The sequence below is a fragment of the Gigantopelta aegis genome, chromosome 1, assembly GCF_016097555.1.
Source record: "Gigantopelta aegis isolate Gae_Host chromosome 1, Gae_host_genome, whole genome shotgun sequence".
Lineage (NCBI taxonomy): Eukaryota > Metazoa > Mollusca > Gastropoda > Neomphalida > Peltospiridae > Gigantopelta > Gigantopelta aegis.
This window is the reverse complement of record NC_054699.1, coordinates 26,152,553-26,168,840: the sequence shown is the minus strand read 5'-3', so window position 1 is coordinate 26,168,840 and position 16,288 is coordinate 26,152,553. Positions and strand designations below refer to the sequence as shown.

Sequence of the window (16,288 nt, the reverse complement as noted above, 5' to 3'; positions counted from 1 at the left end):
CAGTTCGTACTGACTTGTCACATCAGATCGAATCGTGCTTTGATAACACCTAAATGAGAATAACAAGTCATGACAGAATCGTACAGAATATAACATGTCCTATTTCCCACAACAGATCGTAAGCTCATAAATCAAATCAAATCACATTAAAGTACAACAGTTTAATTTTGTCTCTTCCAAGTTTTTTTCACTTGCTTATAAACATGTCAAAGTGTTCAAATTACACAAGTCCATAAAATCTATTATTGTCCACATGTGGCCAATATTTAATAAAAATGTTTTATACAATGCCCTGAGTAAATTGTCTACATTGAAGTTTTCTTTATTTCTGTGGAAATTTGTATTCACTTACATTTCCCAAAATATATTTTTATACGGATGAGCTTTGTTTGATATTATGAAATCTTATGACATAATTTCTTCCCACACACACGATTCGAGTCGCTACGACATTGCATGCGACAAGTCAGGTGTGACTAATCGCATAACGAGAATGCCGTTTGCAGTTTCACTTTTGAAAATAACACATGTACATTATCATGTGCGGCATTAGCAGTTATCTGTAGTACATTCGACCCACGCACCTAATTCGGAACATTTTGGTTCCAAATCGAGAGTTTCGGACTGTTCTAAAATTTCGTAATCTGTTTAATCGGTATTGCTTGTAAAATCATATGTTGGCATTTCCGAAACCATAACTTTACATAGTGAAAGCTACAACTTTTGACGTATTTAATTATTTTCACAGTGAAATTAAAGTACTTTTTCAGGACAACATAAATAAAGGTAGGCTTCGAATAACATTTAAGGCCAACTTCAATCTGATTTATTAAGGGACACTGACGGCAAGAGGGGAGAAATACATTGCCGTTGTAGGGGTGAAATTGGGAGGGATTTATGTTGTACGTATGGAACATGATGCCAATAGCAGTCGCAATGTAGAGGGCTAACTCGATGATCACCAAGGCTTTGCAACTCAGCAACATGGAATTGGTACCTACCCACCAATTGACGTGTTGTCCAACCTCAACAATATTTGACGATTTTAAATTACATTCCGGAAATAAAAACAAGAGCGATGAGCCACTTCCATCTCCAAAAGAGGCAGTCCACACTCCTGACATGTTGTAATGCTCAGCAAACCCCTCAAGGAAAGCAACGTGTGAACAGAGAAAGTGGGTGTAAGGGGATGACCTGGGACAAACACTTGTTCACCAGGCAGTCTTGGATAGGTTGTACAAACCAAGATCCCAAACATATCACAAAATTCCAATTGAGACCATCCCACACTTGTGCCAAGTGCCACAGGAGTGGTTGCTTGAACCGTCTGGACAGCACATTCAGTGTAGCCAGCGATTTGAAGTGACCTAACGACTCATGAAGTGTGCACATCAGTGTGCATTTCTTCACTACAAGATGTTGTAAATTGTAAATGTGTGAATCCGTCGGACGAATGGATGCCTACACCAGGTTAAAAACCACACCGAGATATGTGAATACCTGCGTTGGAACCAACTCCAACTTCACTCCAATTAGAGAATCATGTCTCTCACAAGCTTCAGACCCGATAGACATGTCGTCTGTGATGAAGCCGGTATTAACCAGTCGTCAAAGTAAATGTGCATCCGTATCTCCAACAGATGCACATACCGAACCACGGCCTCACGGTTTCATACAGGGTGTGTGTGTGTGTGGGGGGGGGGGGGGGGGGGGGATTTATGATTTTGACATGGGAGGGGGGGGTGTCATCCCACCCATCAATCTGCAGAGCAGTGGGTTTTTTAAGGTCATTTTTAGCTCTTAGCATAACATTTTCTAGCAAATGTTAATTATCTAGCTGTTTTGCATGTTTTGGCTTGGAAACAACAGCCAATAGGTGGATGAAAGTTGGTAGAGAAACTGAAGGAGGCAGAGAAGTAAATCAACCAATGAGCGTTAGGTTGTATACGAATGTAGGACACTGTTAATTCAGCTCATTTTGAAAAAAACCAACCCCAATTTGTTTTGCAATTGAGTAAGAGATTTGATTTTTGGCAATAATTACACCTGCATATGTTGACAACAACTTTTTGCTTTTATGTTAATATTGTTGACAGTGTATTATTATTTGCTTCTCTGCCACCTGGAATCGTCGGCTATATATTATGGCTGCTGGCGTATGCGCAGTCAAATGATTAACAACGCCTACGAGAGGAAATGTTTAAATGTATAAATTATCAGAATAAAAGTTATAAGATAGAATACATAAATTATTTTGTCCAAATTTGTAACGATTTTCACGGTTAGTGCATCAGAATAGATACATTTTGCCGACTGTTTTGGCTGCCAGATTGTGTTCCGAGATGCCAGGAAATTGCATCTCTGGGCATCTAAAATCCAAATTTTTATGGGGGAGGACCCCCAGACCCCCTGCTTGCGACGAGCCCACAGCGCGCGGTCAGGGGCTTTGCCCCTTCTGCTGGTCCGATCACCCACCCCCCATCATTTTTTTCCTGGTGGAAACCCTGGGCCTTAACCACACGAGTAAAGGCGTGAAGGCTCATGGCCAACCCGAATGGCAGAACTTGAAACTTGTAAGCAGGTACCTCCAAATATCTGTGGCTCGGCACATGAAGGTAGGTATCCTTCAAGTCTATGGACGTCACCTATTCCCCCACGTGAAGAAAGACCCTGACCGAGTGAACCGTCTCCATCTTCATAAAAGGAATAACGACGTAAGAATTCAGTGGCTTCAGGTTTAGGATTGGTCTCTACTCACCATTCTTCTGGTCAAAGAACTATGGGAATAAAATACCAGCGTCCCCAAATCTACCTCAAAAGGCATCAGCTTTTAAGCCAGCGCCGCAGAATGGCATTTACAGGCATCTCGGGGCTTGGGTGCTGGAACGAAGTTCACTGCTTCTTTGTCCATGACCAAGTTGAAATTTGTCCCAATAAGTAAGGTTTCCCTTTCCAAATGACAGGTATTGATCCAGGAGTAACAAGAGACTGCTTGCCAATAATCGGGCAGCAAGCTGAGCAATGTTGTGAGAGGATTTAGAAGCCACCAACAAACATCACTTTGCCATCGGAGGAAGACTCTCGACAGCCTTGTGCAACTGCCGAAAGAGAAGATTCGATAACCTCTCAAAAGCCCCTAGTTGGTGTCTTTATTACATTTTTTTTTTCTAATTAAAAAAAATAATTCAATATTATCTTATATATTTCACTGTTTGGTAAAATATATCATTATATATACTGATGGAAAGAAATAAAGGATCACACAGACAACAAAATAAAATAATGACTGCATTAAAAATCAATTGATATTGTCAGAAGGTGACTGGGAACATATAGGCAGCACATTCAACACTACAGACATTCAGTCCCACATTACAACTTGGTATGAAATACAGACATTATTACGCTAGTAGTGAATTAAATTTGGTCTACAATTCGATGTGTTCCCTTATTTCTTTCCATCAGTATATATATATATATATATATATATATATATATATATATATATATATATATATATATATATATCCCCACACACCCCGTAAATGTTCGTAATATCAAAATATATATATTTGTACTTTGTAGCAACAGTTTGACAAAGATTAGTCTGGTAGTATGTAATAGCCAATCAAATATCGTATTTATTAAGCCAGTCAATCAGGCAATCTAGAAGCAATCTGCACACTGTGAGAAAAAACATATTACCCCGTATGTTTGAGCCCATAAGGGTAAACCGGCCTCGGTGGCGCAGTGGTTAAGCCATCGGACTACAGGCTGGTAGGTACAGAGTTCGCAGTCCGGTACCGGCTCCAACCCAGAGCGAGTTCTTAAGGGCTCATTGGGTAGGTGTAAGGCCACTACACCCTCTTCTCTCTCACTAACCACTAACAAACTAACAACTAACCCACTGTCCTGCACAGACAGCCCAGATAGCCGAGGTGTGTGCCCAGGACAGCGTGCTTGAACCTTAATTGGATATAAGCACGAAAATAAGTTGAAATCAATCAATCATAAGGGTAATAAAGAGATCGACCAGCTGATGGACACATGCTGGTGGGTTCCAGCTATCAGGACAAGGCTAACAGCCTGCGACCTTCTAAATCAACGCTAACAAGCTATCTTAAAGGGACAGACTCTAGGTTCAACCCGTGATAATTAACACTAAGTTTAGTTAATCTACAAACCTGCAACACATTTGGATACATTTATAATTAAGTCAAACAAGAGTCTGTGACTTTGAAATGGTGAAATACCCTCTAAAACTCTACTAAAACTGGACTCTATATCTGTTACTTCTCAGATGCACCTGCGTTTTTAAAGAAATGAGAAATGCATTTTGTGATATTAAAAACACCAGGATCACCAAAAACATTCCGAATATACGGAAATGGATAATCTAAACAATGAAATCTAAGTAAAGTATGATTTCAGGTCCTTAGTGTTTAAAAACTAGGGTATGTCCCTTTAACTGCACCTGAAACCATTACGTACACTCCACACACAATTCCATGACAACAGGGGCAGTCACTGAGTAACAAGTTTGTTTTGTTTAATGACACCACTAGAGCACATTAGTCATCGACTAGCCTACTGGATGTCAAACATTTGGTAATGTTGACATATAGTATTATAGAGGAAACCCGCTACAATCACTTAGTAACAGTAATTTTCACCCACTACAGTACATGTGCCTCTTTGAGCATAGTTTGTGTATACTGGTCCAAAATGTGGAGAGAGAGAGAGAGAGAGAGAGAGAGAGAGAGAGAGAGAGAGAGAGAGAGAGAGAGAGAGAGAGAGAGAGAGAAGAAAAGTTTGTTTTGTTTAACGACACCACTGACCACTAAAACACATTGATTAATGGGCGTTCGAGGTGCGCCAACTCCTCAATAGGTGGCGTTACGGAACAACAGGGTCCCACGTGACACTATAAAAAACAAGGAGGTAAACGACTTTGCGTCTATAACATTTTATAAAAAGTTCTATAAATAATGCCTTCTTCGTGTTTTTGTGTTCCTCAATACCACGGCAGAAGGAAACTTTCCAAGTGACAAGATATTGTAAAACAAAAGAGGGATTGTTGCTATGAGATACCGGTAAGACAAATGATACTTGAAAGTCGACCGTCAGTGTTGTTTGTTTTTACAGATTGCATATACTCTGAATTTTTATTTTACTATTTTCTCCTGTAGATTCTGTTACAATATAGTTTAGGTAATGCTAAAATATAAAATATTAGTAACACGATGATATGATTTTATTTTCGTTTTGCTTAAAGGCACACTATCTTTATCACTAATATTATCAGTTTGCATGTGCTATTTTTGCACCACTTTTACATTATTTACGTCTAGCCTACACGTCAATTATAAGTACACATTTAATTAATCAATCCTACAATTAATCTTTGCATAATTAATGCAAGGATATCAAATTGTAATACGAAGCCTCTCAATATTTTATATAGAGCTAGGACATAGACCAGTGGTAAGGCAATCACCTAATGTGCGGTAGGTTCAATATTGATTTCCGCAATGGGTCCACTGGGCTATTTTTCATTCTATCCAATGCTCCACAACTGGTGTAACAAAGGCTGTGGTATGTACCATCATGTCTGTGGGATACTGAATATATAAAAGATTGCTTGCCATTGTGTGGTGGAAGCAGGTTTCCTCTCTCATTATCTGTGTTGTCCTCAACCATATAGCCTTACATACATGTGTACCATGCATATAATAATACAAATTTAAAAATAATATTTGGATAGTGGGGGTGTTATTGTGGGTTTTTTTTAAATTACTGGTAGGATATATGTATTATATTTGTTCGCATGACTAAAAATTAGTCCACTGAAAGTTGTCATCCAGTGTAAGCCATGAAATAATAGCAATAAAATTGATATGAAACAGGGTTTTTCCACCTAGACTATTATTCAGTAACATTTCACATGTTATTTGTATGAGTAAAGCCTACATGAAATTGGGTTCTGGATAGTTAATTTTTAAAATTTGTTTTATTTGCCCCAGATCAAACAGACAATGTCGTGGTTGGGGACCCTCGAATCATTGCCTTACAATGGTAATACATATTGTAAGGATGTGTCATGAATGAAAATCAAGTAGATACACAACTTCCTATAATATAAATATATATATATTTATACAGCCCCCAAAAATATTAATACAAAATACTTTACTCCCATTTTGCAGTTGGTACGAATTAATGTTAGTCACGAAAAAACGTACAACACGTACACACCTTACCTACGTATATTAAACCTACGGTACAACAAACAAGAAATAAAACAAAATTTCGATCTGCACATCAGTTTCTACTTATTTGTATTTCGTTTCATAATTAATGCAAGTTGAATACGCTGTATTTTGATGTTAATTGTTTATTTTTAATTGTGTACGAAAACGACTTGCTAGACTGGTTTCCTTTTTCACGTAAAACCCTATTTTCGTGTGGCGTCACCTGGCGTTGACTTCACCTCGAAGCCTCATTAATTGTCGACCACTGGATGTCAAATATGTTGTAATTGTGACACGGGGTCTTGAAATGAAACCCCACTACATTTGTCTACTAGCAGTAGGGCAGGTAAAACAAAAATTGGTTAACATCCTTGTTTTTTTTAATGAATCTATAATTGTAACATTAGATAACCAAGTCATGCATTCTAAAACAATGCCTGTGTCGGTTTAAATACATGGCTACTGTTTTTAATGACAACTGCACTCTTAAAGGCATATAGTCACATACCACTGACCTATTTAATGGTCTAACAAAGTATTACCTGAACAAAAATAATTTGATTTGTCCCTAAATGTACTTTATTCAACCATCTTCATAACCATCATACCCCATTTATTAATGATACTTTGTAAAAATAATTAAATTATGACAATGGTCCATAATTCAAAAACTAAAATTGCCGAGAGGGTTGACATGGATTTCACTCCATCACGATTCAGTTACGGTGATGCGATAGCTAGATTTGGTTCCAACAATTAATGTAATTTGTATTTATTATCCATTTTTAGAGAAATAAGGTCCTTAAACATGACAATAACCCATGCTAATAGTAATGGCCACCTCAATCGTGACCTTGCCTCTACTATTATTAATATGACGTCATCGGCCGATCTTTTATGAGAATATTGCTCTATTCGATTGATTCTGGATTCCATATGACTACTTAAATACAGGTATAGGGTTCTTAAAACACCATATATAAAATATATTAAATTTCTTTTAAAATCTATATTCATATCCCAGTGTTTGTTTAAAATCTAAAATAATAATTCATGTTTCCTATTTATATAGTTTTTGTTAACAAACGCAACGTTCTAAACAGGAAACTATTTGCCCGCTTGAATGCAAACATTTCCAGAAATATATTCGTCTGTACTTTGAAGTTCTGTGTTATAAACTTGTTGATAGGCGATAGCTGTTTCTTTAAGGTAATTTTAGTGTCTGGCTTTGCTCTGTGGCAGAATATTAAACCCTTTTTTTTCAACATTTGGTAGACATCATATGGAATTTTTTTTAGACTGTTTAAAATTTTTTTTTTTTTTTTTTTTTAAATAAAGAAAAAGTGGATCGGGAGCATTTCGTCATGTCGGTCGGGGATGTTAACCAATTTACTTCTTTTACTTGTCCACAGAAAGAACAGTAATTATCACAGCCTTTGATGAATCAGCCGTGGAGAAATGGACGGAATAGAGAAAACCTCCAGGTCTACCGAGGAGATTCGATCCTTCAACCAGAGCACCTCATAAGAACGCTATCAAGTTCCTGGGATCGATCCCCGTCGGTGGGCCCATCGGGCTATTTCTCGTTTCAGCCAGTGCACCACTACTGGTATATCAAAGGCCGTGGTATGTACTACCCTGTCTGTGGGACGGTGCATATAAAATATCCCTTGCTGCTAATCGAAAAGAGTAGTTCATGAAGTGGCGACAGCGGGTTTCCTCTCCCAATAACTGTGTGGTCCATAACCATATGTCTGACGCCATATAACCGTAAATAAAATGTGTTGAGTGCGTCGTTAAATAAAATATTTCCTTCCTTCCTTCATAAGAACGCTATCAAGTTGAACTGAGCTAGATTCTGCCCTATGCACGGTATCTGAAGGAGATGAGACGAAAACAGATTTTTATTTTTATAGAGCAAGACAAAAAAGGATGATGTTTTGATAGGAAAATGTTGGGTTTTTTTTTTTAGATTATTAATATAAATAATACAATAGTACTCACCCCCATGTTCTCCTCATTGATGTCCGGGTTTGGTGTCTGTTTTACTATCTTTGTAGTCCAATGCAATTTCGGTAATGATTCAGTGTCCAATAAAACGTCTGCAATCAAATAGAAGAACAAAAATCATCACATTATTAAAAAATCTACAGATTAATCCCAAGTCACCAAACAATTCTTCAAATATATCACACAGAAACTATATACATATGCATATACATAGGGAACCTACACAGGGTTTTTTAAAGTTCGTTTGTTCAATGACACCACTAGAGCACATTGATTTGTTAATTATTGGGGTCATTCCATTTCAAATCAACAATCTGAGACCGAATTGCGTGAGCGACGTTAAAAAGTTTTTAATTTGAGATGGATTGACCCATTGGTTACTGGATATCAAACTTTTATTAATGATGACATTGAATGTAAAAAAGCAATGATAAACAGAGGCATCAGCCATTGGATTCAGATTCATTTCTCAAGACGAGGATCAAACGATAGCATTTATAGTGTGACAGGAAAAAAGAAGGGGGGGGGGGGGGGGGGGGGAGAGAAGAAAAAAAAGAGAGGGAAAGATGTGATAAATATATGCATTACAGATACCCGAGAAGAAATATCAGGGGATAGTTAGGTGAATGTGACATGAAAGTTCATCGAGAATACTTTTTATTACCCCAGTGAGCACTCATAACGGGGAAAATAGTTTTCATATTTTGTCAGTGAAAAACATTCTGCATCGTGCTAATAGAATGGAACAGTGAAACAATATGCAACACACTGAATATCTGCTACATTGCAACATGCAATACACTCAATGTCAGTTCACAGTCAATTGTGGGCTTGTAACAAATACAACCCATAATAGTATATTGGGCTGGGATTTACCTGCTTTTTAAGACATGGGGGTCCCTTGGATTCACCTCTCCTCTTTTTTTTTTTTCTTTTTTTTTGGGGGGGGGGGGGGGGGGGGGGAGCGACCTGAAAACAAAAGGTTACATAACCACGCAATGACCGATATCTGCAGACAACAAATCTTGTGTATAATATATGTTTCATTGAAGAAAACAAACTAACTTAAAGCTGCAGTCCGTGGAATATTTTTTATTATTTAAGTATTTAGAATGGATGACCCAGTTCTGTTTGGTACATATAAGGTCCACCACATCGCTATAGTTTGGCAATGCTCGCTTATCTACATTATCTAGGTCAACTACAAACGCAATGGCCATCTTTGTTTTTCTTCATGTAGCGGGAAACCAGTAGAACTGGGACTGTACGTGATTTGCGCAGGCGCTGAGCTTCTCACGTGATTTTGAACAAATTTAACGTCTTCACTGAGGGGTCGTCTCATATCTCCAAGACATATTTATATCCAGAGAGGTATGGTACATCTGTCCAGGGGTCGGTGGGGAATTTGCCTTGAAATTTTAACAGTGGCCATCGGTTGGCATACGCGTTACATGTAAGGGGGTGTCAATAAGTATGTAACGCTCTAAGGGGAGAGGAAGAGGTCGGTGTATTCGATTTACGTAACATTTATCAAGACTATATGTTATTTCTATTCATTACTTAGACCTAAAAAGGTGTGGGTTTTTTGTTTAATTGCGCGATCGGTCTAGGATCGATCCTCATCGGCGGGCTCGTTCCAGCCAGCGCGCCATGACTAGTATATGAAAGGCCATGGTATGTGATATCCTGTCTGTGGGATGGTGCATATAAACGATCCCTTGCTAAAAAAAAATAATGTAGCGGGTTTCCAAGGCGCATGTGCAGCGATTTTAGGGGGGTTGGGGGTTACAGACTGTGCTGAGCGAAGTTTATATGGCGTCATGCTCCCCTCGAAAATATATTTCAATTTTGTTTAGCTTGGGCAGGTAAGTGTTTCGACCCCCAATACCCTCCCCCTTCACATATATCCGTTTCCTCTCTAACATTTTAAGTAAAAATTACCAAATGTTTGACATCCAATAGCCGATGATTAATAAATCAATATGCTCTAACATTTGTATCGTTAAACAAAACAAACTAACTTTACCCTTTTGATACGAAATAATATTTATATGAATTTGCTGATTCTAAAACTCGTAAAATTAAGAAGTGAAAACGTCCAATGTTTGCTTTACTATATTTTATATTAAAAAATTATACATGCTCAATGTGTTATACAAACTAAACTTTGAAAGTTCTACTAACACTTTATAAAATATTAATTCGTACAGCGGAAGATTTCTCATTTAATCTTTTGAGACGACCCCTACAATTTCAAATCCACAAACGCACGTGTTAACTAAAACTGACAACAGGCTGTCGTTTGTGCTTTGTCGAGCAATGGCGGCATAGGGGACGAATCGAGCGTATACTTTTGACGATCTCCGTTGGTAGCGAACACACACAAGTTTTTTTAAAAGTGTATTTGAGCTTGTATTTCATATCTGTACATGATGTTATAATATGGTAACCAGAAACTGTAACTTTAAACACGCTGTGTTGTTTTTCGTACCTTTCACTGTGAATCAGTGAACTTGCATAGCATTAAATGTCTTTGCTGCATTGGCAAAGTTAAACTGTTTTATACTGGGACCAACCAGTTTAATACTATCAGCCTGTTGAGTGTTTCAGGGCTTTGTTTCGACCCTCTCTCGCAAGACACATAAGACAAAGGTAAGATCAATGTTAGTTTGGCAAGAAGTGTGAAGTCGGCATATTGATCGTGGAAATCACTGATTAAAAGCTTTATGAATTTTTCAAATGTGAGAGATCTGTAACATTTTGCTAACTGTTTGATCAGCAGGAAATGTACAGTAATCCTGTCCTTCTTTACAAGATCAGCATAAACATTACATAATGTTGACAACTGCTCTGTGCCATAAGGCACTAGACATGACGCATCAGGGTATCTGGAGGGGATAAATACAAATCAAAACACTCAAGGAAGTTTAGAATGTCGGTTGGAAACCTATCGTCCATATTGTTAATAACTTTGTCAATGTACATATTCCTGATTTTGGAGAATCTCCGTCTGAGGGATTCATTGTCAGTGACTTCTACATCTTTGTACTTTGAGTTTTGCACTGCTACTGTTACACGCAGAATGGTAAACACTTCATCCACTTTCGATGGTATTGTGAAACTGAAGATTAGCATCGTTATAATGGCCTTCTGACGAATGAACTTTATTTGCAAATTACCTACCTAGTAATCGCATAACATTGGTCAACATAAATCTGCACCAGATCAAATAAGTTACCTACAAGTGTTGATCTTTTGTTTTGCCCTCGCTAGCAATATCTTGTATACGATAATACATGGTGGTGACTACTTTAAGTTTTGCAATTCGTCTGACTGTACAGTTCAACGACAATATAATCTACACATCAAAGACTGATTAAAATTAATACGTTCCATTGTAAGGGACAGCAAACGATTTAAATTTCTTACCTTCGTAGAACTTCTATCAGTTGATTTGTTGTATAGGTTTTAGCAAAACTCCACTTTCAATACCATGATGTAACCATGTGACGTATTTCACAGGAAAATACTGATTTTACGTCAATCGTAGGACCGGCCTAGGTGGCGTCGTGGTTAGGCCATCAGTCTACAGGCTGGTAGGTACTGGGTTCGGATCCCAGTCGAGGCATGGGATTTTTAATCCAGATACCAACTCCAAACCCTGAGTGAGTGCTCCGCAAGGCTCAATGGGTAGGTGTAAACCACTTGCACCGACCAGTGATCCATAACTGGTTCAACAAAGGCCATGGTTTGTGCTATCCTGCCTGTGGGAAGCACAAATAAAAGATCCCTTGCTGCCAATCGGAAAGAGTAGCCCATGTAGTGGCAACAACGGGTTTCCTCTCAAAATCTGTGTATTTCCTTCACCATATGTCTGACGCCATATAACCGTAAAATAAAATGTGTTGAGTGCATCGTTAAATAAAACATTTCTTTTTTTCTATCGTAGGCTATGCCTAGCTGTCAGCTAGGCTGGTCAACACATCAGCAAAAGTATCTGTGTACTATGATTATGTTTCGATGAGAGGAGACAATTGTGTTAACTAATTTTAATGCTAACTATACAAAAACGTTACACACCGACAAAATTATAGTCCTTCCCACATGGAACGATTTTTTCTTCTGCATACTATGGAATTACTACAAGTTATTTATTTCTGAGCCGTTTGGTTTTTAAATCTAACAGACATTTACATTTGCTCTTACTTCAAACCAAACTGAAATCATTTACATTTTTCTTCTTTTTTTGTAGGAGGATGCAACAGACTATATATCAGTTGTTTATCTTAATGGCGTCCATGAAAATTGGATCAGTGGTCTGTAAATCACGAAATATTATTGGGCTAGAGCGGTTGTCAATCACGTCGTACAGACAGACTGGGAGCCCAGGGCCTTGAGCTCAAATGAACGGCGTACTAATATCCGAGTACAGGGACAGTTAGTGAGTAACAAAAGATACACAGAAATGGATTTCTGCCAGAACTCATCTGGTTGGTGTAAACCCTTACATGAACCCCAAAATTGGTCTAACTCAATCACCGGAGGTACTAGTCAGAACTACATCCAAAATGTGCACACTGACAACATGTCATATGCGACAGACACGCCAACCGCTACAAAAGGACCCACGTACGCCCCAAAAATTTGGGCTTGCTCAAATATTGGAGGTACCAGCTAAAACCAAGTTTAAATGAACTAGTACATCCCCTCGAGTTTAAAATGACCCATGCCAGACACATTGTCTGCTGTGTTGGCCCTATCAGTCACCCCAAATATTCACTCCATGGGATATATTGGATATACCAGTCAGAACCACTTGCAAACTGCACACTTCCAACCTTACATTGAGGTCATATGTAACAGACACGCCATCCGCCGCAAAATCTCCCCCCGACGCCCCCAAAGGGTTTCTGGAGGTATCAGGTAAAAATAACTTTAAATGAACAAGTACATCCCGCCGAGTGTAAAATGACTCATGCCAGACATTCTGTCTACTGTAGTCTAGTAGATTAGGTAAAAACTGTTCAAAATGTTTTTAAAAAAGTGTGATATTTTTAATACTGGTTCAATTTGTAATATATTTTATATAAAAGCATTGACGGATGTCTTTATTTGCAAGGTTTTTCAAAACAAGGACAACTGTACTAAGTGTTCTAATTAATAAGTTATGTTCACCTGATAGATGTTAAAAAAACCCTAACTTTTTCCCAAGCAGTTTGTGCATTTTATCTGTGAAGCAGACTTCAAGCCCTGTGTTCGCAGTCTGGGATAGTGTTGTGGATGTTTCGATAAACCATACAAACTAGGCACATTAAAGATAGTGTGCATCTGCAACAACAGGTTCCAACAGTCTATGAGAAATTTAAAAAGCATCAATTATTTGTACTGCAAACCCCTCCCCCCAAAAAAAAAAAAACAAAAAAAAAACAGTCCATGTCACACCACTATGGCCATGGGCCATGCCCGTGAGCAAATTAACGAACACATCAAAGATTTTGAGATGATTGGCAGCCTAGGAGAACAAAAGGCAAAAGCCATTTCGATTTTTCAATGTGGTCAGTCCAGTAGTATTGGTGGAGAAGAGCACAGAACACTAAGACAGCTTTTCCACATATTAAAGAAAAATGTCAGCGTCTGTCGCAAATATCCGGCTGCATGACAATTAACAGCATGTATTGATACTTCAAAGGTTTGTCGTACTTCTTTATGCTAGGATAAACAAAAAACACCCAGATGGACCAGGCACATGAGGTACTCTTTGACAACAGTTAGGTTGCTAGATCGTATACATCGCACAAAAGGTGCCTTTACCAAACTTACTAAGAGGGCTGCATACCAAGCAGAACATATTTGGGGCTAAACGCAGGTAGCTAAACAAAAGCTACCAAACTAGTGTGATTGGGAGTAGACCGAGAACGTTCTAGACGGCACTTTCAGGGGCAGCTACGTCACCTGATTAGATATGGATGCAGAAGGCATGCAGACCTCATTGCGAATGTTTTACAGCATTGCTTCCATGTACTGAGCTATGTAATTATGCAGGACTGTCCTATCTACCTATCGACTGTAAATGGGATAATTTGCAACTAATCTTGGTTTTCACAATGGTTTTTTTTTTTTTTTTTTTTTTTTTTTAATGTAATGGGGCCCATATTTGGTTTTCAAGAATAAAACATACATTTACATTATTGTTATCATGTTTATTAAATTCTGTGGGTGTCAAAGCTTGGAATTAGCAAGTTAAATCGAGTATTTATGCGCCCTGAGAGCCAAATGTTTGGCAATTTTTTTTTTTAATGGCTACCATTAATTTTTTTTTTAATAATAATAAAAAATAAAAACACACACAAAAAAACAAAAAAATGTTGGCGGCCACTATTTGGATCAGATCACGTATGTCCTGCTTTTCAATATATGAAAGAGAATTAAAAATTGTACCAGTCTGCAAATTTAAACACTTCTTTTCACAATTTGAACAATTCAAGTATATTTTGATATAAGCTACTAGGCTACCGCGTTGGTCCTACCTACCACCCCAAATATTGAACCACCTGCAGGGCTTCAATTAACTGCAACAACCAGTGCCCCCCCCCCCCCTTTTTTTTAGACCTAGCAGATGAAATAAAAAAAATCACCAACTATAATTACCAAAACAATTGAAGGCAATTTCTTTTGGCCTGCTATTTAAAATAAAAGAACAGCAGACCACATTTTACTTCCTATTTTGAGCCCTGGGCCGGTATTTATAACGATTCTTAAATGCTTAAGAATTCTTAAATATAAGAAAATTCTCAGATTTCCTAAGAATTACTCTTAAATGTAAGAATTTTAAAATAATTCTTAGAATTCCTAAAAATTTCTCTTAAATGTAAGAATTGCTCTCAGATTGCTCTTAGAATTGAGAAAAAGTTAGGAGTCATATGAAGGACTCTTAAGTTGGGTTAAGAATTCTTATTTCGGACAAAATGGCTGCCATAATAGGGATTGGAGGGCGACGCAGACGAATATTTTCTCTCGTCCACCAAACGAACAAGACTCAATGTTTCATCTTTAGTCCAGTTCGGTTTACGCTTCGGTTTGCTTGCTTCCGTCATGTTGCAGCTCTACTCATTGACGTTTGATAGTTCGTCTGCTTGTTTTGCCACGTGATATTAAATATAAACGGGAATATCCCCTAACAATGAAGGGAATTCCATCTGAGAATTTTCTTAGTGTTATCCTTAAGACTAAACTAAAAGTTTTCCTCAGATGAATTTTAAAAATAATTTTAAGAATATTTTTACACTCATTTAAAAATTCTAAGAATCTTTATAAATACTGGCCCTGTCCTGAACCCTCTGCAACAACTCCTCTAGCTTAAATATTGGAGGAACCAGGCTCCATATTCATAAACGTACTTAAGTCCATGTATGATACTTATCTATGTACTTTAAGTATGTATTTAGGTATCATACATGGACTTAAGTATGTTTATGAATACGGAGCCAGGAATATTATTCAAGAGGGGCGGAAGCCTCCTAAGTATGTGACGTAATTAATCTGAAGTCTTGATGAGTCCGTTAACCATAGCGCGTGTGTAAACAAACAAAATAGTAGTATGTATTTTGCCCTATGCTATATCAACGAAGTCGATATCGGTGACATCGTTAGTCTCGTATGCGGAATTTGTGTCACTGTATGTTTTGGGGTGGGGGGGTTTTCACGATTTGTGTCTGGACAAAATTTGGGGGAATCTAACGGTAATTAAAGGTAGGACAGTAATTTATCGTAGTTGTTAACAATATGGTTCAGACTTTAGTTACCTACCTATAAGCAACGTGCATAAGCGATGTCAAATTTGTACAAATTGAGAAATTTTGTTTTTAAAATCAAGGAATATAAACGTTGTTGATGATAACATGTTATTATTATTATGTTTGAGGTGGGGGGTTTTCTCCCATTGGCGCATCCCCATAACAGTGAAAATCGATGGTCTTAACAATAGACTAGCTACGGTATTGTAACAGAAACGTTCGCCTACGTCTCAG

The 16,288-nt window shown here is 37.8% G+C and overlaps 1 protein-coding gene across 1 annotated transcript in view; it reads right to left on the bottom strand.

Moving 5' to 3' along the window:
- The window catches only part of LOC121372965 (ephrin type-B receptor 3-like), a 73,440-nt gene that overhangs the window by 36,095 nt on the left and 21,057 nt on the right, over positions 1–16,288 (bottom strand). The window contains exon 2 of the mRNA XM_041499407.1: positions 8,256–8,353. The gene's annotated coding sequence lies outside the window, so the exon portion shown is untranslated. The remainder of the gene's footprint in view (positions 1–8,255; positions 8,354–16,288) is intronic.